A 23,097-nucleotide genomic window follows, 5' to 3' on the forward strand; every position below is an offset into this window, starting at 1 on the left:
TAATGTATATAAAATGTATAACATACCCAAGCTTAAAATTAATTTTTATGTTGCATTTTTAACAAATTTTTTCTTGGTGAGAAATTGTGACCAAATAAAACCAGTATGAAGTTAATCTCAAACGGAAAAATTTTTCTCGTATGAAATGCATTTAAATGCTTATTAAGTTTTGAAACATCTTTTTGAAAAGAATGCTTTAACACCGTTGTGTTAATTGTGTTGCTTTCCGTGTTAAGTAGAACTTGTGCTGCATACATTAACATCTTTAATTGTTTTCATTATACACTTTAAAGGAGAATGAATTATTTTCTTTCTAATTTTGACTCCTTGGAGTAATTAAATGTTAAGACTTCATTAGAATCTTGAGATATTTAAGTTTCAAATTATAAATGATATAACTGTGTTACATTTATCAATTTATCATATTGAAATTACTGTTTGACACTAAGTAAAAATATAGATAAGAATATGCTTAACTTCATTGCTCTGAATTGAATAAAAAATTAAATTTATTAGATATTAGGGGCTCTGGGGATATATGAATTTTTAACAAAGAAATAATATTTCTAACAAAACCGGGTACATGCAAAGTTTGTATTGCTGCTAAACATTGTTTATAAAATTACCAATCTCTTTTATTTGCCAACTTATTTGCTAAGATTTTTTTTAAGATGCGTTTAAATTTCATTAAGTATTTTATGCAAAATTTAATGCTTGTGACTGCATCAAAAAATATTTTTATGCAAAAACATATACATTGTAGAGGATTGGAATCAGTGAGGATAGAACCTGGGACCTCGTGGTTCGCAGTCCAGTAACATGACCATGATACCAAAACAATTGTTCTAATAGCAGGGCTGTTAACTGGCTTATATGATATTCACCACAGACTCTCTCTCCAGTGAGTCGGAGGTGAGACGAACAATATGGCTGTTGAGTGGTGCTGCATTTTAGTTATTATTAGCTGTTGTCTAATGGGCCTGTACCCAGTTGAGTAGCGCCTAGCGTTAAGGCGAGGGTGTTTTTTTTTTGGGTTGCTGCGTCAAGTCTCTGACGACTTTGGTTGGGGGTAGAGGGCGCCACAACAGCTGTACAAAGGTTAAAGGTTCATCGTCCGAGGTCATCATTGTAACGGATTGGAATGAGTGAGGATAGAACCTGGGACCTTGTGGTTCGCAGTCCAGTAACATGACCACAATACAAAAGCAATTGCTCGTGCAGCGTATCGACATTAGGTCATGCTATTTTAATAGTTTTGCACATATTCTATTTCTTGTGAAAGTGTAGAACTATTAAACAGCAAGCAATAAACCATTATAGCCAATCCCATTACACTATTGTACAAAAAAATCGTAACTGTCTTAGTAACGCATCTATAACCAAAATTTAAATGGTCAATGAATTTAAAAATAAATGCCGAAGTGTAGTTTTTAATGGCTTAGATTACATGAGAAAGCTTTCTGCAATTTTAGATTCTGAGATCTATGTAGAATATTAAATAAAAAGAAAATGTGGCTCATAAAATAATACAACCACATTTTAAAAAAAATAATAAAATTGTCTGCCTTTACTTCTTCATTACTTTCTCGTATACGTAAAGTATAATAATCATCAAAAAAAATTAAATTCGAGATTTTGACAAATCTCCACGTTTTAAACCTCTCTTCGATCGTAAAACACTTTTTTGGAAAATGCCCATCTGTCTGTCCATGAACAGATAATTCAAAAACGCTTTGAATCAAACGGTTAAAATTTGGCATATGATCTTTACACCTAATCTGCAGATTTCTATCACATTTTGAGTAAAATCTATTGAGAGGAAGTCCGTCTATCTGGCTGTTCGAATATAAGCTAACACGATAATTACAAAACGAAGGGAGATAAGATCCGATACACATATCAAAGACAGACACACTCCACACCTATATATCCGATGTACCTATCATGTAGACACCTGTCAGAGTTTCGGCCAAACCCAAATACGAGTTAACTATCTGTTGGTAAGAACTTTTAGAAGCATGCTAATGCAACAATTCTAAAACACAATGGCTTAGATATATTAAATTTGGTACTGGATTTTGTAATATCCCGTAAAAGTGCAGTTTTGTATCAAATTTTTGTTTCAATTGGCTGAAAATGAAACCTGTCTAAAACTCAGATTCGGTTTTTGGATACTGTTAACCGCATGCCAGAAAGTATTCGCCAAAAAAACGTGTCAAAAATGCCACAATAAATTCAGTAAAAATATTAAATTCTTGCAGAAAGTTAATATTTCGTAGCTATAGTGCGCCAATACCAAGTACGGCGTTCCCTGGCATGAAAAGTTTATTAGAGAGTATGCGAGAAAGTTTTAAGGTGACTACATCTAGCTCGACATAAATGAATTAAATAAAAATAAAAAAAAAGTAGAAACATACATTAGGAATACTATGAAATGTGATCAACTTCAAAAGATTCCACAAGCTGCAAGCGATTTATTTCTTTTGATAGTATTTTTATTTAATCTTCATTTTCATAGAAAGATTCTGAACATTTTTTTTTATATTTTGTCCTTATTTTACCCTTCAAAATAAATCAAATCATTTTCTAAAGCTGCATTTTTTTTCCATGGCAATATTTTCCTCTTAATGGAGCAATTACAAAAACCAACACAATAAAGGTCATTAATAATTTAAACATGAATTTTAACATTGCTTTCAAACCTATTCCTTTCAATCAAATTCCCCTCTTTTCACTGTTTGTATATAAATATATATTCTAAACCGAATCATGCATAATGTAAACACTTCAATGAAAAAGTAATAAAGTGAGAGAAAATCTTGAAAATGCAAATAACCACTCTTTTTAAAACTTTTTTCATCAAGTAGGACACCAATTGAAAGAAGGAATAAGAAACTTAGCCTAGTATCGTACTTTTCTCGTAATTTCTTCGTTCTACCTTGCGTACACGTTATTAGCTTAAGCATTCAATAGCTCAGCGAATACCATTTAAAAACCATTAGTAAGCTCTTAATGCTCTTTATGGAGATAAAGAAGACATAGAGGATTTGTATTTCATATCTGAAAGGATTAATGTTTATGTGAATTTTTGAAATTTATTTTCTTTATGATATATTATTTATAAATGAAAGCATAATGAAGTTTATTTTAAGCCAGGGGGGTTTTTTTTCGAATTAAACTGGTTAAATATTTAGCGTGTACTAATATCTGTACATGCTGCTAAGTCTGTACTTATCAATTCTATATATAGATAAGAAAAACGAAAACAAATATTTTTACGCCATGCAATTTTTGTATTCGAACCCTTAAGATTTCAGAAATTTAAACCATAATTAAATATTAATCAACGGATTACGGAAAAATGAAATTTTTAATCTGAAATTTGCTTCATATATGTGTGGATTTGTTAGGAACTCCTATAGCTATAGGAAGCAAAATAGGAATTCAGCACTTCTCAAACGTAGAAAGAATTAGAATTTTTTTCTATAAAATACGCTAAGATTTTATATTGAATACTAGCTAGTACCAGCGCGCTGCAGCAAAGGAATTAATTTTGGAAATATCGTTTAAAATTTGAAATAGCTATTTTGCTCAATTAGAAAAAATATAACGGATGATATTTATTTTCTTATAGACAATGAATATATTCAATGAAATTGAATGATATATAAAGAAATATAAATAAAATTTATTCTATTTTTTTTTTACTTTATTATTCAAGTATACTTTAAGGTAGACAATATTTTCGTTTTTTTCGTCTTCAGCAAAAACAAATAAATTTCGTAGCTGTCCGGTTCGTGAACATCTAAAATACAACTGGCCATGTGAGAAACATGGATATTCTGATTTCAAAGCAATAAGTTGGCAAAGTTTTATCGCCATCGGAAGAATGGCAAGGCAGCGCTTAAAATACGGACAAAGATTCATTTTCATGTATTAGATACTGCATAAATAAAAATGGAATATTTGAAAATGGCATAATTTGTGATCACAAAGAATTATATTTCGCTTCAGAGTCAACTTGAAACACAACAGAGCTGGAAATGCCTAGATTTTGAATTCTAAACTTCGCAAAGTGTACCCTTCCCTTACGCAACACGAAGCAGCTGTTACAGACTTCTATTCCTCCAGATGGCACTGTTGAATGTCGTCTTATAATGACAATGTTGAGTGTCCTCATATTGGATTAAGTTTTGCTTCCTTGTGTGGCAGGCGCCGGAGTGGCCAAATAATTTACTACCAAAGAAAAATTACTGTACATAATGATATAATTTCAAGTAACTTAAGAATAAATAACTGAAAAGGGCAAATTTGAAATTCATAATCCACTGGACCAGATATGCAACAGCAGCAATTATTCCATTTGCTACCTTCTACAACATTTTTTCTCCTTCAGGATAAACTATAACTCGCTCCTTTTCAACAACTAGTTTTAATGAGAACAACTTATAAGTTAAATAATTAACGATATTTTATTTTTAGTAGGATTAATAATCCAAAAATATTGTATTTGAATCAGATTCATATTACAAATGAATCAAAAATCTCTCCAAACCAAAAAATCAAAACCTTTTAATCAAAAGCCTTTCGAATGCTATAAAGTTTCTCACACACAAATAAATCATTTTTAGTGTTAGCAGAGTTTTTTTTTTTTTTGTTTGTTTGTTTGAAAAAAAAGAAAAATGTAAAATTCGTCTTTGGACAACTTCAAAAAGTTGCTCTTCATTTATCGTTGCCAGACACCAGATATGCAAACCAGATAATGAGACAGTATTTTCAACAAGAAAATACAGAAATTAATAAGTTAGAATATACACATTTAATTATTGGATTATAAACCTTCAGCCAAAATTTTAATTCAGAAATTAATTCTCGGTTGCTATTAGTATTGGGGTTTATAAATATATGCTTCAAAAATGTTGGACTAATTTATATTTCATAACTCGACAGAATTTCCACTTACTTGCCAACCTGAAAAATTGATCCCGACAGATCCTTCATGTAAACCAAATGAGAAATTATTTCCAGCAAGAAAATACAAGTTGGAATATGAACATTGCAACACTGGAAGAAAAACCCTCGGCCAAAATTTTAATCGAACATTTAATTCTCTATTGCTTTTCTTATTGGGGTTTATAAACATCTTTGCTTAAAAAGAGTCGGACTAAATTAGGTTTCAACTTCAAATTAGGTTTTTCAGATTAGGTTAGATTAAATAGACAAGAAATTAACTAACATGCCATCCTGGCTGTTTGGTTGGTTGGTTATGAGTTTTAATGGCGCAACAGTTACCAACCTTGGCTAAACTGCGCCATCCTGGCAATGTTGCGTCATGACGCAAAAGATAGCTTATCGTAAGAATATTAGAGGAAATACAGCTCTCTAATGCTAGAATGCGCATAACCTGCTCATGCTGCAAAGTCTCGATAAGCCTTGGTTTGATTAAACTTAACTAAAACTGGCAGAATTAGAAATCTTAAAAGCTCCATTGTTGCCAAAGCAGACACCAATTAGACGAAAAGAATGATTTTGGTGAGAGAAAATGACTCAGCTAAAATTCTCGCTCTTGGAAAGAGAACACTTGATAGAATTACGAAATAGAAAATCATTTAATTGCCCTTTACTGCCATTCCAAAGGTAATTTAAAAGTCATTGCTAAATGTAAAGGCATCTATAATCAAATAATTTTGCTTCTGTAATTAATTCATTAAGTTAACTGAAACATTTCCTATTATTATAGAAGTAAATCGTAACAAATATCAGATTATTACTTTATTATCTAATTGAGCTTTTGATAGGAATATAATATTTATACTACTGTTAGTTCTGTAATAAATTAGTTAATTTAATTGTTCAATCATTTATTTGGAATGCAACAATTACGATGAGCTTAATTATTTGTGAATAAAAGAAATCTTTGATAAGTAATCTGAAGAAGTGATAAATAATTGATAAGTAATATATTTTGTAATAGATAAGTAACTGATTTTTCTTTGAATCATTATACAACTTTCTTCATATATAAAAAAAAATCCCCTTTGTATTTATATCCGATACCAGCACACAGTATACTCACGTACTATTTCACAAATAATATATTATTTCGTCCACCTTACTACCAAAGATGACGTTCATTCAGATGGAAGTTTCTATCTTTTATAATTAATGCATTATTCACTTTATTTTCTCAAAGTCCTTTTTATTCCTTTGTTACTTATTTATTAAAATCAGAAATATTATAATAGCTTTAAGTTTAATAATTGAAAGTGTACACCAATTCACATTTTTAATCTTTTCATCTTTATACTAATAACAAGCCCAAATTAAAACGATAATTGAAGGGCTTGCTGCAAAGCGGATGTACCTCCAATTAGGGGAATTTGGAGAGTTACATGTAATATTATGTTGTAAAATAACAACTTGTTCGTTTGGTGTCAGAAAGATATAGCTGCAATCGTTAGTTCTCCCGTTACCTCAAACGATGGAGCAGTTTTTCTCATTAGTTTGTTGCAATATAGAGGTAGCTCCTGGTGCTACCGCTGGTTTTCTGCAAACTTCAATAATATGAGCTACCTCCTTTTTGCAGCAAACCCTTCAATTTCCAATGATGCTGATTTTTGACATAAAATTTATTTTCCGTATTTAATTTGTTTTTAAAAAATATTTTCAGCGTATATTACTACGAAATATTTAGATGTAGAAATGAAATTCAAACTGTTTTTATTGTTGCAATTAATATGTTATCCTAGCCTTTTATTTTTCATATACGTAGTATGGAGAAAGTATAGTAATTTTTTATAAATTGAATTCGAGATTTTGGCGAATCTCCACGATTTAGACCTAGCTGAGTTCGAAAAACACATTTTAGTTCGAAAAACACATGTCCGTGTATCTGTTTGTGATAAAGGTAATTCAAAAATGCTTTGATCCAGAGGTATGAAATTTAATAAACGGTTTTTGTAAAAAAATAAAAATTGTAGATTTTTATCAAATTTTCAGCACATTTCGCACAGAAGGAATTTGTCTGACCGGCTGTTCGAATGCAAATCAACATGATAACTACAAAACGAAGATGTAAATAAGATTCGGTACATATTTAACATCTATAACGCAGACACTTGTCAAATTTTGAGATAAATCCAACAAGGGGTTGACCATCTGTTGGTCTGTACTTTCAGAAATAGGAAATGTAATAATTCAAAAGCGCAATGACTTGAATATATCAAATTTGATTTGAGATTTTGTGACTACAACTGTAGTTTTGTGTTTTTTGTTGTTGTTGTTGTTGTTTAGTTCCAATTAAGTTGAAAAAAGGCGTCAATTGCAAAATTTCAATTTTCAGATGCAATTAACCGCATGTCAGGGATTAATCACCAAAAAACTCGCCAAAGATTACGCGATAGATTCAGTAAAAATGATAAATTCATGCCAAAAGTTAGTATTTCTTAACTATTGTAAGCCAATGCCATGCAAGATGTTCTTTGGTATGATACCTTTATTAGAGAATTTACAAAGAAGTTTTGAAAAGACCTATCCTGCTGTGTTTTTAAGGTTTCTTAAAGTTCAGTATGAATTTTGATGATTTTTCTTCGTTATGAAAGGAATTTAATCACAAGGTTAATCATCGCAAGTAAAGATAATCACAAAGTGGGTCATCAAATGCATGTAAATTAGATTGGGAGAATCCATGTTTTTTCAAGGTCAATTTTAAGCAGCACTTTTCCACGTAAAAAAATCAAGAAGTTTTATTTAATTATTTATTACACATGCCACATGAAATCACCTAAAACATTATATATCTTAGAGCATTACAATGCATTTTAAGTTGAATACAAGCACTAATTGATATTTATGTAATGCAAATCAAAAAAATAATATATATATATATATATATATATATATATATATATATATATATATATATATATATATATATATATATATATATATATATATATATATATATATATATATATATATATATATATATATATATATATATTTGTATTTGTTTTTAGTTTTAAATTAAATTTGAAACAAATGGTATACTTCAATCTGCATTAACCCTGTCTAAGGCCCTAGGAAGTGTGCTTCCCACGAAATATATCAATCTTTGTATGAAATTATGCAGGTTGGCATAAGTTCTGACAAATTTTTTTAGTAAGTCAGAAACTTAGATGCTTCAGTTCTTTATCTCAGACAAAATGATGTGTCTTGATTTGTTACTTCATTATTAATTAACCAAATTAATTAATTAATCAAATTAAATTTATCTAATAAGCTAAATGAATCCCTTTTCTTATTATAATTTCAAGCGTAAAAATATTTTAATGTAATATGACTAGAAAAAAATGGCTCTTTAAAGGGTTAAAACCATAAGTCTAACTCCACTCTAAAAGATCAATAAAAAAGTCTGTAAATTTAAAATGAGTTCTTCCTTTCATTGTACATCATTCATCACTCTATCTAGGCATGATTTATTGAGAAATCATAGCCGGCGTTTACCTCGTCCCTTGCGATCCAAATACGATGATATATTATGTTCTTAACAGTAAGTGTAAAATTAATGCGGTATACCCCTGATTTGTGGCATAATCTGCCATGTACTCTGATCTATATAATATAATACGCTTGTCTGAATAAAATGTGCTTTATAAAGAAAAACGTTAACCAAACAATTTATCATGAATTGCTTGCTTCACATATGGATTTGAGTTTAAATGGTGTGATAAATTTATTTCCTTTAAATTAGTTTTCTTCAAAAAATGAAATAGTCTGGAATGTTTAACATAAATAAATTCGACGCGAAGTAATTTGTAGATTAGTTATGTGACACTAAATACAAAAAATCATTTGGTATGCAATGTACTATGCTTATACATCTTTTAACAACGCACCGCAAAATAATAAACTGCACTTTTTACAAATTCACGTTATAACAGGAACAATAGGTGTCGGTGTATGTGTGTGCGCGCCTATTGGAGTTCTACAGGAAGGATAGATTTACTTGTACCGAGCAATTTTTTGACGTAGGTATATTTCGGACGGGGGGGGAGAAAATTATATATCCGATAGATTGCTTACGAATTAGCTGTTACTTTAACGCGCCTTTGACGTTTCATGGGATAACATTCGACAACATCATTGTACAAAATTGAATTTTATATCAATTTTAAATTTTTTAAAAAACTGGTTTTTACTTTATACGAATTTAATTGTCACCTATAGGACTTTTTTTCTTATTATTGACATTAAAATTTTTTACATGATTATCAAAAGTAGATTCCAATGTGGAAATAAAAATTATCCCATTTTCTTTCTTTACTTTCTTATATACAAAGTATACAGAAAGTATCGAAATTATCAAAGAAATTCGCATTTTATATTTTGATGAATCTCCATATGTCAAATCTTTCTGAGTTCAAAAAACGCTTTTTTGTCTTTAAAAATCCGCTATATTCCATCAGAAAAAGGCCCACTAATAATCTATATTTTATAACTAAAAATCGAATAGTTTTACAGGTTTATAATTACCTGTAAAACTATATTTCTGATCAGGAGACTTAGACACTGGCAAGTAATATTAAAAATTGTAACAATATCCATTTAAATTTATTTTTAAGCATTTTTTTCATTTAATATCTATGATTATAATTGCATTATAATCATGTTTCAACATCTCATGAGGAAGAAACTTCTTATGGCCCCCCTCTTCTAACTATAATTTTTTTTCTTTTTAGCACTTAATAAAAACATATTTTTAAAACGTTTACTTTCATCATAATTTATTTCTTGGTATTTTAACATTTTTTAATCGGTATTTTATAAATCATTACTAAAAATATAAAGCAAATGTTTTATCCGTATTTTTTCAATACATTACTGATGTATCTTTATATGAAAATATTTATTAAACTAGTGGAAATATACCAAAAAATAACTATATTACTTTGTACATTGATTAAGTTTCTGAAATAAATATTACTCCTTTAGCTTTATATGCAACTTAAATCTAAATACAATACAGCATTCATCCAGTAAGTTCTCTTTTTCTGGCCTATTTTCTTGAGAGGGCAGTTTGGATATCCTAAGACAGGATTTAACGGGAAGTGTTTTAATATTAACAATGATACACCAAATTGCTTGTCTGGATAACATTCAAGCAATCACGATTCGTTCGATTGGAAGTGTTCCTTAATCGAGATGTTTAAGGAAGTTGGAGGGTAAAGTCCATTTGTTCTTTCTAAATCCTATTCCCAAGAACATAAGAGGGGTTGGCGTTTAATCAGTGCAAACAAATACACACTATGTTTGGGATAAGTTTGGAATAAGTTCATAGGGATGTATAAAAAAACGCTTTTCTCCGGACATTTGTGTATACTTTTTTTGCAATGCTAATCAATATTAGTTTGATTCTGTGAAATTGAATAAAATTATTATCTCCATCTATGCACTAGAATAGAATTTTACTTTCGTCAAGTAATTTATATTTTACAGCATTTTCCAATCTAAAATAATTATTTTTGAAATATATTATTTTAATATTTCTGCAGCAAATAAAATCGTCGACTCTTCATTTTATACATAAAGTTTTGAAACAAGTAAATTAGAACTCTGGAATAAAATAAATAATATTTGGCGTTGATTTATCAGATTCATTAGATTATGTTTTTAAACACTTTGACTGATAGAAATTTCAATTTTGGGAAATTTGATGGCTAACAAACAACACACAGAGTTTGGTATAAGTTCAACTGAAACATGTGAATATCTAATAAGAAGAATTTTCTCTTAACATTGTTATACATTTTGCCTCGTGAGTCTTTTTTGCAATGCTAATCTCTATAAGTTTGTGAAATTGAATAAAATTATCGTCTGCATATTTGCAATAGAATAAGAATTCATCTTATTTTTGAAAAGCAGTTTATATTTTACTGTATTTTCTGAACAAAAGGAATTATTTTTGAAGTAAATTACTTTGAAATTTTCTGCAAAGAAAGTCATCGATTATTCTTTTGTTATATAAAATTTCGAATTAAGCAAATCAGAACTTTGAAATAAAATAAATGATATTTTGTATTACTTCATCGGAATAATCAGATTATAATTTGAATCTCCATGGCGGATATAAATTGTAATTTTGGGAAATATGATAGCTAACAAATGGATAAATATACTTAAATTTTGAAATTCAATTCAATTTTAGCTTAGTTCAATTTAATTATTTCATATACATTTTTTTTAATTGTCAAAAATAAATATTCTCCGATTATAAAAATTCTGTCATTATTGAGAATTTTCATTGCTGTTTGGGTTTCTCACTGAAAAATGAATTGGGTCTGAAAAATGAATAATTGTATGCATAATTTATGAAAAATAATAGTGCCAAAATCATAATCTGCTATTATTCATTTAAAAACTTTGGAAATTTTGTCATCATTTAATATTATCTTTACTTTTCATGTTGAGTACTTGTTAATTCACATTCATTTCTTAAATTCAGGTGTATTATGCATGAATAAAGTCAACTAGAAGACTTTAAAATTAGTTTATCTCACTTAGATAAATTCCAGTGTAATCAATTAAGGTCATTCTTACTTTAGTGATTTGCATCTTTGAGCGACGAATCGATTAAATTCTCTTACAGTTAATTAGAAAATGTAAATTCAGCGTTTTAGGAAATACACCAAAAAATAAGCTAGAAAAAAGCAATTTATCTTCTTTTCTTTCAGTTTATCACTTTTGTTCTTTCATCGTATGAAACAAATACCGTTTCGTCTATGCTAATATTAATTTGATATCTCATATAATGACAATATATGGTTTCTTTATTTCATTTTATAAGTGTTTGTATTCCCGAGATATATAAATTAAGAATGCTGGACCTTAAATGAATTATTTGCCAAGATGGTGCAGATACAGCATTACATTATACTGATTCAATAAGGCATGTTCATTTCTCCTTATTAGTGTCTGTACTTCTGGAATGTCTAACAGGAAAATGCCACAGTCATTAAGTGAATATTTGCCAAGATGCCATAACAACAGCGTTGCATAATACTGATTCAATAAGGAATGTTCATTTCTCCTTATTTGTGTCTGTGCTTCCTGAATGTCTAACAGTAAAATGTCACAGTCATTAAGTGAATCATTTTCCAAGATACCGTAACAACAGCGTTGCATAATACTGATTCACTAAGACATTTTCATTGCTCCTTATTAGAATCTGTTTTTCAGGAATGTCTAACAGGAAAATGCCACAGTCATTAAGTGAATATTTGCCAAGATGCCGTAACAACAGCGTTGCATAATGCTGATTCAATAAGGAATGTTCATTTCTCCTTATTTGTGTCTGTGCTTCCTGAATGTCTAACAGTAAAATGTCACAGTCATTAAGTGAATCATTTTCCAAGATACCGTAACAACAGCGTTGCATAATACTGATTCACTAAGACATTTTCATTGCTCCTTATTAGAATCTGTTTTTCAGGAATGTCTAACAGGAAAATGCTAAAGTCATTAAGTAAATCATTTGCCAGGTGGTGGCCGTTCGAAGTGTTTTCACTGTAAAAATATACAACCCCCCTCCCCTCCCCCGATAACTAATGGTACATGCCTTCTGTTTTTTCCCTACTAATAGCTACCTCAAACTAAATAGAAGTGTCTAGGCATTAAGGGTTTTCACAAATCTGATTCAAATTGAGGAAAATATTTTCATCGGCATCTGCAGTTTCCCCCAAGCTGACTAGCCTCAAATAATGAACTTGTTGATTGCTCTAAAATAATTTTATTCAAATCTTCAAAATTGGATCAACTTTTGACGCAGCAAAATATAGCTTGTTTTGACTTAAAAATTGTTGTATGAATGATATTTTAATAATTAAATATGATGATCATTAAAATTCAAAGGATCGTAAAAATAAATGATTCGAAGAACTTTACACTAAAATTTAGAATTCATAAATTTTTATTGACAGAATTTATTGACTGAAATAGAATGAAATAAGTAATTTTACCTTTTGAATTTCAAAAATGAGTTATATAATAAATCAGAAGATTTTTTGAAAATATTTGATATATAAAAAAATTATAAAATTGCAAAATAAGATTCTTTTGTTTCGACACATTTTTTAAAGGCATGTTTAGATTCAGCAAAAACGTTTTTGAATTAATTGAAGTTTAAACACATCCGTTTCGAAATATTTCAAGTTTTAGAGAAAATGACAAATAATTAATAAGAAGAATGTAACATACAATGATTAGAAAAATATAAGAGTTCTATAATAATATAAGCTACAACTATCAAAATTTGAAGCTTTAAAATGTTTAATTTTATTGATTTTCAAATTTGGACAAATTGCAAATGTTGTATTAAAACAGCATGATACATCAAAATACGATACATATCAAGATGTTCATGAGCTGCATAAAAGATATGTTTTGCTCATAACTATTAGTAACTGGTATTATTGTAAGTTACATTTGAATTAATTTTATTTTTAATTGTTTTAGTTTTGGCAATCAACAATTAAATTTTCATAAACATAATTCTTGATTTAGAAGCATATTGGAATATGCCGTGTGTCACAAAAATGGCTAATATAGATTTAAAAATCAATAAAAAAAATACAGAATTTGATAGAAATATATCGTTTGTGGCCTTACGCTTTGAAAATCAGTTAATTTTATATCAGCACATTTCCAATTTAGTTCACATTTCCACCAAAAGGCGGCGCTGCAAGATAGGAAAAATTAAAAATACCATTAAATTTTTGCAAGAACTATTGCAACGATTTGAACGACGATGTTTTCAAAGTAACCCTCATTTGCAGCAAAAATGTGGCCCATTTTGGAAAAAATGCCTGAATTAGTCAGAATCAGAAATATAGTAATCATTAAAACATATTTGATATATTAAGTGTAAAACCAAAATAGTTAGAGCGGTGTAAAATTTAGGATACAACGATTCAACAGAAAGAAGTCAAAAAATCCATTCTTAGTTCTTCTCCCTTCATAATAAAGCTTTTTACAAAAGATTTCATATTGTAGAAATAATAAACGTGTTCTTATATTATATCGGACTTTTATGTCTTTATTAGAAGTGCATTAATGAAATAAAATGCAAAATTTGTTTAATTTAACCCTGTTACTTATCTCTAGAAAATATCGGAATAATAAATTTATTACTTATTTAAAATATCCTTTCTATTTTTCCTTACAATAATCGAATTTTAATTCCGTTTTCCGCATTTTCAACGCCTAGAAAGGAATATTTTTAAACCGAACGAAAATGTTTTCCATTTTTAAATTTGACTTCCTGCAAAAAAATTAAATTCTATTTATATATACGTTTTAAATTAGAAGTAAAAACTCTATTACTGATTAGTAGATTTTACATTTTATAATCCGAAATTGAGAATTTATTTATTCATTACTTTACTTGCGTTATTTGCTCTCAAAAATAATTAAGCTTTCTCTAAAATTCTTGGTATTATTATTAATTTGTAATTTCAAAAATAGCATTTCATTTTGTGCCAGTTTAAAACACGTTCGAGGATCCATTTTAATTCCAAATATTTTAAACTATTTCCCTTGGTCGAATGCATTCCCCTTTTAATTTAATTATTCTGTTTAATTCATTCATGTTTTTCTTCCTTTTTTTTTTTTTTTGAAATAATAAGAAACAATTTATATGCTGTATTCTTTTAAAATTAGACCCGACATTTCATTTAAAACTTTAATGAAACATGATTGCCAGAATCTCTCGGGTAAAGGTAAATTTCAACGAAACAATTTATTTAATAGTTAAAGTCAGTAAAGTTTCTAATTTTTAATTTAAATGTGGGTTTCACTTCGAAACTTTTAATTTGATTTTTTTTAGCAAAATGAGAAAATTCATTTAAGTAATTATAACAGACTGTTTAAAATTTACTTTAATTCTGCAATTTTTTGACAGGATAAACTTATAAGAAATACGGAGTTTATCTGTAACAAAAAAGTGGATTTTAGCAATCATTTCACGACTATTATCTGGAAAGTATTTGTTTCCAAGATGTCATTTTAGTATTGTAGTGAATAGCTTATAAGCCAGTTAATAACTACGCTACCCGAGCAATTGCTTTTGTATCGTGGTCATGTTACTGGGCTGCCAACGACAAGGTCCCAGGTTCTATCCTCGCGCATCTCAATCCTCTACATTGGTGACCTCGGACAATGAACCTTCAACCTTTGTACAGCTGTTGTGGCACCGTCTACCCGCAACCAAAGTCGCCAGACTCACTTGACGCAGCAACTCAAAAAAAAGGCCGCAGCAACACAAAGTCGTCAGACTCACTTGACGCAGCAACAGCATCAGCAACCACTCACATACACATGCTCACTCGCCATAACGCTTGGCGCTACTCAAATGGGCACAGGCTCATTAGAATCAACAGCTAATACATCACCACTCAACAGCCATATCGTTCGACTCAGTGGAGGGAGAGCCTTTAGTGAATAGCTTATAAGCCAGTTAACAGCTACGCTACCCGAGCAATTGCTTTTGTATCGTGGTCATGTTACTGGGCTGCGAACCACAAGATCCTAGGTTCTATCCTCGCTTATAACAATCCGCCACAGTATCATAAAATCTGTATCGTTTTAGTACCATTTTATTATCAAAACATTATATCATAAAGTGTGCATAATTCTAACGTAAGTAAAAGTTAAGAAGTAGGATATCCGTTGAGTCTACCACTTTTCGATAATACTACCTCACTAAAGGCTAAGATTCGGAAAGATGAGATCATTACTGGAGTTCCTTATTCTCTGACTTTGATTTCCACACCCATTAGATATTTTTCGTTGTGTGTTTTTTTTTCCCCACCTACATACGAGTGTGGTGTCGTTCCTGATCATACTATTTTATTATAACTTAAAAGTGCGTGTTGATTGTTTATACGGCTCATTCTAGTCTCAAGAAACTGTCAGACTAGTACGAAAAAGATTTTACATGATGTGATTAAATGTGACTGAGATTATCTACGGCTGTTAAAGTCAAAATGCTATAAAAAATTCATTAACTGTTTTTTTAAAGGGTTTTAATCTGAAATATTACCATTATTTTTTTAAAAAAGTTAATTACCAAACTTTAAGAGCAGAAATCTTAAATTTATTCATCGTGATTTAACGTTTAGAACCAGCAAAATAAATAAAGATGTTGAAACAGCGAAAATAAATGGTGTGATTCTTCTCTTATAAAGAACTTATTATTTCATCGATTAAAATTATCAGAAAAATATATGATTAAATCAATGTTTAGAAGACAATTAATTTGAAAGATATAGACTGCTGGTATTTTCTAATAATTAGACGAAAGTACAAAAAATTAAATGATGAAAACTCATTTATGTAAGTCATCATAAGTCTTTATTGTAATGAGTTTAAACGCAAAATGTGTTTAAACGCAAGGCTTGAAATGAGTTTAAACGCAATTGTTAAATAACTTGCAATGTTTAAATAATTGATGAAAGCTTAGTACCTATTCAATTGTAATTATTCGCTAATTAACTATTTCTTAAAATGGTTAAATAATATTTTTAAATTCTTATTTCCAATAAAGACGCTTTTTTTACTTGGAAATCTATTTTTTATACTAATATCTATTAAAATAAAAATACTTTTTTTTCTTGATCAAGTTGTATGCATAGCGTTGAATTTACAGCTATAAAGTAACAGGATTTAAGAAAGTCCCCGAAAACACATAAAACGGCTTTTCTTTTAAATCTGTGCTCCCTAAGTGAAACACCATTATCTAACTCGAACAGGAAACTTCGTCCAGTTTGAATTTTTTTTTTTCCCTCGCGGTCGCTTCGCTCGACGTGTTAGTAGATTATTAGCTTACATGTTCAGTAGCATTGTAGACACCGTTTAAAAACCATTAGCAAGTTCCTACCGTTAGGATTTCATTTCATAGAAAAAGATATAAATTTCAGTATTTCATATCTGAACTTAAAATTAATGGGAATACATTTTTTTCAACTTTTTTATTTATGAGGTATAATGAGCAAAAAAAAAAAATCATAAAGTTTATTTCAACCACGGGATTTGTTTTTGTCAGGAAACACGTTTTATATTTCCTCTGCATTAAATTTTAATTTTTCTTTCTGAAATAAATGTTTCAAAAGTGCTCTTTAAGTAGCGTTAATTGTGATGCTTGTCATGTTAAAAAGTTGTAGCATACATTATCTTAAACAGTCGTCGTTCTTTTTTTTTAATGTTAAAATTAAAAGAAGAGTCACTCGCTGCATTTTTATTTTGTCTTCCAGCCCATTTTAAACGATACAACTTCAGTAAAAGGTACATATAAATTTAAATTTTGCTCTTAGTTAAAAGTAAATTAAATGTAGTTAATCTTAGTAATTGTTAAAATAACGTGCATCCACCATAAGCTTGTCGTAGTATGGTCAATTATGGCTCTTGCGTCATTAAAACTTAATAAACCAAACCAACTTTGTTAAATGTAGTTACTCCTAGTTTATGCTAAAGTAATGTTACTATTAGTTAAATGTAGTTACTAACAGTTAATGCCTGCGTCCTGACATAGGAGTAGCGCGTTTTTCCCCTGATCTGGGCGTCCCGGTCACAGTAACGTGCACCCACTATGGTTGGTTATTTTTCTTATGTGTTCTATCTGTGAGGTGTGCGAATGTGCCTCCCTTAAAAAGGGGTTGTGCAAGCGAATGTGACGCATGAAGTAGCTAAGTCGTAACCTTAGCCGTAGTTAGTGCTACTGAAAAACAAGAGACGCTCACTCGTGTTAAATTGCTGACAGATAACTGCCAGAAGGCTTTTAAAGTGCCTTAAGTCATAACAACAATTTATAGTTAATGTTAATGTTCTTAGTTGAATATTGTTACTCTTAGTTTATGTTAAAGTAATGGTACTCTTAGATGAATATTGTTACTCTTAGTTTATGTTAAAGTAATGGTACTCTTAGATGATTGTAGTTACTCTTAGTTAATGTTAAAGTAAAATGCTTTTATCAGTTTGTTTTAATGAAATCTGTGATTTTTAAAATTTAATAAAATAACGTTCATAACAATATTTTAAAGACGAATGCACAATTTATTTTTTTAAATTACTTTCCTTTATTTAGAATATAATTATTATGGAGTCTGAAAATCTATTTTGTAGTATTGTAAAATATAAGACAAAATAAGTCATAGTGAATTGAATTTTAAATTTTAAATTTCTTTTGAATTTTAAATTTTAAATTTAATGAACATTTGAGAGTAATGGTTTCAAATTAATCGTTTGGGATTTTAATTTGCTAAAACTTCGAAACTAATAAATTTATTTTATCGTTTGCACTTTTAATTCCCTGAATATTCGAGCTTTAAATAAAATAAACTCTGTGGATAGATTTTATATTGAATTCACAAAAAGTATGAATGTAATAAACAGTCTTCATTAATTCGAATTTAAATTCACTAAAAATTTGAAAGTAACAAATTCTCTTCATAGTTTAGATTTGATATTCACTGAAAATTCGAATGTTATAACTTTTCATAAAGGTTTTATTTTCTGTGATTACTCTGAAAGATGAGATTTTTCTAATTAAAAGTTAAATGCTAATATTGTTTTCGAATATGTTTTTTTTTCAGTTTTGACAAAAAAAATCACATTTTAACAAAAAAATAATGGAAACACCTTAAATATATTAAGAATCCTTTATTAGTATTGTGTAGGACCACCTTTGGCATGTAATACAGCTTGGATTCTCCTAGTAATCGATTCATACAAGTGTTGAATAGTATTTAGAGAAATATTGTACCATTCTTCCGGGAGATATTGTGAAAATTCTGGGAGAGATGCTGATGGAGGATATCGATTCCGTATAGAAAGCTCTAAAATATAGCATGACAGTTCACTTATTTTGAGGTAGGGTGACTGTGCGGGCCAAGGCAGATGTTTAAATTCATCCTCATGTTCATCAAACCATGATTGGACAAGTCTAGCAGTATGGATAGGTGCATTATCATCCTGAAAAATTCCATTTGTTGCAGGAAACAAAGTTTGCATCATATGATGGACCTGGTCAGCTAAAATTTCTCTATACTTCTTCCCAGTGACCCTTCCTTTCAGGGTTACGATTGGTCCAGCAGAAATCCACGACATTGCTGCCCATATCATGACAAATATTCCCTTCTCCATGCTTGACAGTCGGAAGGAGACAATCACGATCATACGCTTGTGCAGGTGTCCTCCAAACATGCACAAGTCATGTTGTAGGGAAAAGTGTAAAACACGATTCTTCAGACCATAATACTTTCTTTCACTTATCAATCAACCAGGTTTTGTGAGTGTGACACCACTGTAGACGAAGTTTACCATTAACATCTGTGACAAGTGGCTTTGGAATTGCTGCTCTGCCATAAATGTTCTGTTTATGAAGGTACCTTCTAACTGTAATCACTGACACTAGAGAATCCAGATGGGTATTGAGTTCTGCGGTCACTTTTGCTGCAGTTGGTCGCTTTTTAGACATTACAATCCACTTCAATACCCATTGGTCTCTTTCACCGATATTCTCTTTACGCCCACTATTTTGCTTCGTCCAGATTGTTTTGCAGCACTGTGTGTATGCTGTCATGACTTTAGACACCATACCTCTAAAAACGCCTAAAAATAGGGAGGTTTCAGTCACACTTGCTTCAGCTAGACGGTCTACTACAATTTGGCCTTCTTGAAAATCTGAAAGGTCCAATATTTTACGCTTTTGCAAAAAATCCGAGAATTACGGAATTTCAATAAAGCTAACCCATACTACCAGAATATATATATTGTTATTTGTATAATAAACTGGTTGGCTACTATTATATTTTAATGCTCACGAAGAAGAAATGTCACTTTTATTCACAGGTGCTTCCATTATTTTGATAACCACCTGCACATCAAACTGAGTTTAATGGAATAACGTCATTGCGGTTATGAGTAATTAAGTTTACATGAATGAGAAGTTACAATCTAACAGATGGTCATTTTTATTGACAGATATGATTCAAAATATGATATGAGTCTACAGATTAGATGCTTAATTTGCATACCAAATTTTATCTATTTATCTTTTTATGCTTTCAAGTTATTGAATTCACTAGAACAGTGCGGATATAGACTTATTTTAAATGGATATCACTCAAAATTTGATATAATTCTACAAATTCCGTGTTAAGCTCTTATATAAAATTTCATCTGTCATCTTTTGCGTCTACATGGACAGACAGAGAAAGAGAGAGATTGAAAAAGTGGGGTAATGGTTTCTACCATAAATCGTCTGGTGCTACCGTGAGCCCAGGATATTAATTTTAAGAGCTGAGTAACAGTGTAAACATCATTTAAAACTCATTGCACGTTTCTAAAATTTTAAAAAGATGTAAAGCTTTGTCCTCTATATCTGAGATTAGAATTCATATTTAAGCTGTTTATTCTTGTTTAATCCTTTTATTAATGAGATATCTCATACAAAAGGGAATGATATAGTGTATTTAATGCAAAAACTTTTTCTCACAGCAAACGCATTTAATATTTCTCCTTACAAAATTTTAAATCTACTCTCCCAAATTAATGTTTTATCAAGATTGTTTAGGTTTTGCTAATTGTGATGTTTTCCGTGATACTAAGTAGAACTTTTTCTGCATACATTAACTTAAACACTTGTAATTCTTTTTAGTGTGAAGCTTTAATGAGATTCCCTCATTTCTTATCAAGATTTCATGTCCTGGAGTAATTAAAGAACAGAATTGAACTAAAATGTGAAGAGGTGTTTAAATTTCAGATTTTAGTTAAAGTTATTGTGTTTACATTAGTTAACTCAACGTGTCGAAATAATTGTTTTATTTCACGCTTCAAAAGATAATTGCGCGAGGAAAATATTGAAAAGTTAATTCATTTTTAATTGAATAAAACTGAAATTTAAGAATTATTTTCATGGTCAAGGGAAATGTGATATTTCTCTGTTTGCAGGTCAGTTTCAGTTCCCAAACATTATGAATAATCCCCCAGAAGCGTTTTCACATACATCTATATGAAGCTAAAACATCATGAGCAGTCCCCCCAGATGCCTTCTCACATACACCTATATGAAGCTAAAACATCATGAGCAGTCTTCCAAAAAAATGTTCTCAAACACTCCTATCTAAGGCTTAATCATCATGAGCAGTCCTATAGAGAGTTAAACCATCATGAGCAATCCCATATGAAGCTAAAACATTAGTAGCAAATAAACACACATAATTAAAACTAATAATAATGAATAACTAATAATTTATAATAATAAATAATAATAATGAACACATATAATTTCTCAATATGCTCTGCAGTTCCTGAACTAGAGAATAAGTAATCCGTTCATTTAGAAATATTTTATAGTTAATTCAGTGCTTCACAATAAGAAAAATTGGAATTTTCATATTATTTAAAGAATGAATAATAATATAGCTTATTTTCTAGTTCAAGAACTTGATAATATATGTCTTAAGCTATCTGTAACATTTAAATCAAATCATTTGATAGACCTCTAGACTAGACAATTTTTGCTTTATATTTCTTTTGAGAGAAAAAAAAATTTTGTTTTCCAATTTTTTAAAAACTTTTTACCATTTAACTGGTATATTTTAATTAATATTGATAAAGTTTTTTCAATCTTTTTTAAGCAAATATTCAAAAATATAACTATTTTTTTAAACATTTTTCCGAAAAAATTCACCCCGAATGTCGTGACATACTTTACGTCAATAAGGCTATAGTTCTGACAATGCATTCGTCTTTGCTTTAGACTCGGTTATCGTAGCGAAAATATCAGAATATTTTTATATACTAATTTTGTTTAAAGCACTAAAAAAATAGATTTCAAAAATGAAATTTTCTCAAGTAAAGCAGAGTTTAAACCGATTCAAAACAAGGTCGATTTTGGTCATAAAGTATTTAGTAGTGAAGAAAGGGAAAGCTGTAATTGAGATGATGATATACAAGTAACAGGCGTAATAACCGAGGAATTAGTGTAATAGACAGCGGATTCGAAAATGACATTCTCCACATGACTTATGATTCAAAAATGACAGTCATTCTCCACAAGACTTATGATTCGAAAATGACAGTCATTCTCCACAAGACTTATGATTCGAAAATGACAGTCATTCTCCACAAGACTTATGATTCGAAAATGACAGTCATTCTCCACAAGACTTATGATTCGAAAATGACAGTCATTCTCCACAAGACTTATGATTCGAAAACGACTGTGATGAATTTCCATTTTTGAAGAAATTCGACAATTTGAATGCTGTCTCAAGAGCAAAAGGGTTTGTAAAATTTGTCTCGCCGAAGTAAATGTAAAATGACAGTCATTCTCCACACGACATATGATTCGAAAACGACATTCTGTGATGAATTTCCAATTTTGAAGAAATTCGGCATTTGGAATGCTGTTGCAAGAGCAAAAGAGATTGTAAAATGTGTTCTTGCCGAAGTAAATGTTGGAGAAAAATACAAAACAGTCTACTACTATGATACATATCTGGATAAACAGGAAGACCTCTCAATCAATAATTCATAAAGTATCAAACAAAAGTAAAGTGCATAATTTAATCTTACAAAATTTAATTCTTAAAATGTAAATAAGGATAAATTATTTAAATATAAATTTTTGTAAATTAATTTGTATATGACATCGTTTTATGATACCTGTAAGACACTCGTCACATGTGAGAAAATTATTTCCAGCTGCTACCTGGTCAACCGAAAATGCCGTCGATAGCAAAGGGATTAAAATGTGCAGTAAAAAGAAAACTTGAAAAGCTTATAAGAAAAACAAGATTTCATTTACAATTTGATGCTTCGAAGAGAGTCTGTTGAAATAATGATGAAAGGAAAATTATGCATAGAGGATTTGTTTAAAATTAAACGCATCCAAAATTCCTTTCGAACTCGTAGATGTGTTTATTTTTCTTTTGAATTTGGAAAGAATGCAAAGAAAAAAAATTTGCGTTGAACACAGATACATTTTTTAAATAGATAAAATATTATAATATGCTTTGATCTAATAAAGGGTTAGTGCAA

Source organism: Argiope bruennichi, chromosome 11 (genome assembly GCF_947563725.1).
Source record: "Argiope bruennichi chromosome 11, qqArgBrue1.1, whole genome shotgun sequence".
In the NCBI taxonomy this organism is placed as follows: Eukaryota; Metazoa; Arthropoda; class Arachnida; order Araneae; family Araneidae; genus Argiope; species Argiope bruennichi.